The sequence below is a fragment of the Electrona antarctica genome (genome assembly GCF_951216825.1).
Source record: "Electrona antarctica genome assembly, chromosome: 20".
NCBI lineage: Eukaryota > Metazoa > Chordata > Actinopteri > Myctophiformes > Myctophidae > Electrona > Electrona antarctica.
The window spans coordinates 931,296-933,795 of record NC_136801.1 but is presented as its reverse complement, the minus strand read 5'-3'; the positions used below and the strand labels follow the sequence as shown (position 1 = coordinate 933,795).

At 52.3% G+C, this 2,500-nt stretch overlaps 1 protein-coding gene across 1 annotated transcript in view; it reads left to right on the top strand.

The window, feature by feature from the left end:
• col11a1a (collagen, type XI, alpha 1a) overlaps nt 1-2,500 on the top strand; it is a gene marked incomplete at its 5' end in the record, with an annotated part of 155,517 nt that overhangs the window by 112,100 nt on the left and 40,917 nt on the right. The gene's annotated exons all lie outside the window — the stretch shown is intronic.

Below are 2,500 nucleotides of genomic sequence, written 5' to 3'. Positions count from 1 at the left end.
AATCTGTACGATGGAATATGCCAAGGGTGAGAATGAGACTATAGCAGGACACTGCCAAAGACACCAGGAGAATGAGACTATAGCAGGACACTGCCAAAGATACCAGGAGAATGAGACTATAGCAGGACACTGCCAAAGACACCAGGAGAATGAGACTATAGCAGGACACTGCCAAAGACACCAGGAGAATGAGACTATAGCAGGACACTGCCAAAGACACCAGGAGAATGAGACTATAGCAGGACACTGCCAAAGACACCAGGAGAATGAGACTATAGCAGGACACTGCCAAAGACACCAGGAGAATGAGACTATAGCAGGACACTGCCAAAGATACCAGGAGAATGAGACTATAGCAGGACACTGCCAAAGATACCAGGAGAATGACACCCTCTGGCCAGTCGGGGTGCCTGATGGAGGGGAAAGGAACTGGTCTCTATACTGCCTCCCCCTGGCCAGCCGGGCGCCTGATGGAGGGGAAAGGAACTGGTCTCTATACTGCCTCCCCCTGGCCAGCCGGGGCGCCTGATGGAGGGGAAAGGAACTGGTCTCTATACTGCCTCCCCCTGGCCAGCCGGGGCGCCTGATGGAGGGGAAAGGAACTGGTCGGAATAACGCGTTCCTTCCACGCGCCTACGTCCGGCCGGGGAAACTCCTCCCCCCTGTCAGGTGAAAAGAAGCAGCTTGGACTCCTCATGCATAGAAGGAGGCATGAGGTCATTCCGCTGCCCTCCCCAGGTTGGCAGAGGGAGTGTAGCGCCCAGGATTACATTCGATAATTGACACTTGGGTGAAAAAAATGGTTTGCAAAATCTTTTTCAAAAAACTTTTTTTTGTAAAGTTTTGCGGAACACGCGTCCTTGGTGTAGTTAAGGATTTGATTGACAGCAGGTGTCACTGGTGACAATTAAACCCATAATTATGAAGGGACGTCGTTAGCCGTTGCTTATGAATCCATCCATTACCTCCTGACTAACTAACCAACCAACCAAGCGAGAGCCGAGTTTCACAGGAGCGGGACGGCACGACACGAAACACAAAACTGTTGTGCTCATTAATGTCTCCTGGTGAAAAACGGATGTCATCTGTCTGGTCATTATCATATTTTATTTTTATTCTTTAACCCATTTAGGCCTGACGTCGACATTTCCCCAGAAGCAAAGATTTGAGTTAAAATGTTCACTCTTTAATAATATATAATTCAAAGATTTGAGGCACATTTTTCAAAAATAGCAGACCTACAAGTTCATAGCGCTATGAGCTTTGTAGATCTGCTATTTTTCAATAGCTAAAGTATAACGTACTTTAAAACACCAGAACGGGTTCCCGCCCAGAATGGGTTAATGAAAGCAGTGTCCTCACTTCACCTTTAAGTGATTAGTCACCTTTAACAGTCAGGCGATCAATCCCTCGCTCAATTACTCCCTGGAACAGGCGCGAGCACGCACGCACACGCACGCACGCACACGCACGCACGCACACGCACGCACGCACACGCACGCACACGCACGCACGCACACGCACGCGCACGCACGCACACGCACGCACGCACACGCGCACGCACGCACGCACGCACGCACACGCACAGATGGCACATGGCGCTCCCATATGGTGAGTGAGTGGGGGGGGGGGGGTATCCAGTCAGCCAGGCCCCGCCAGCATGTCCCCTGCAGTCTCAATTAGATTAAAGTGTGTTCTAATTGAAGTGTCAAATCATAACAAGTTGTCTGAAGACCCTTTACACGTAGAGCAGAGACACCCAGACAGAGAGAACGGGAAACTCCCCCACTTTGGAACCATTCATTTTCATTTCAAAAATAGCAGATCTACAAGCTCATAGCGCGCCACCGAGTGGCGCGCTATGAGCTTGTAGATCTGCTATTTTTCAATAGCTAAAGTATAACATAATGCTTAGTTAAAACACCAAAAGGGGTTCCCGCCCAGAATGTGTTAAATCAGGACGCCCAGCGATTTGTTTCTTCAGGGTCTATTTCAAGGTTGCACCAGGCGCCATTTTGGAAGTAGCTAGAAGTAGCTAGATGTAGCCAACCCCCCCCCCCCCCCCCCGAGGGGATCGACGACAACGGGAGGTTTGATTACTTCTAACACGACAAGCGACGGGACCACCGATGGGCGGACCGATGGGCCCACCGATGGGCCCACCGATGGGACCGATGGGCCCACCGACGGGACCACCGATGGGCCATCTAAAGCGACGGGACCACCGATGGGCCATCTAAAGCGACGGGACCACCAATGGGCCGTCTAAACGGGACCACCGATGGGCCGTCTAAACGGGACCACCGATGGGCCGTCTAAACGGGACCACCGATGGGCCGTCTAAACGGGACCACCGATGGGCCGTCTAAACGGGACCACCGATGGGCCGTCTAAACGGGACCACCGATGGGCCGTCTAAACGGGACCACCGATGGGCCATCTAAAGCGACGGGACCACCGATGGGCCGTCTAAACGGGACCACCGATGGGCCGTCTAAAC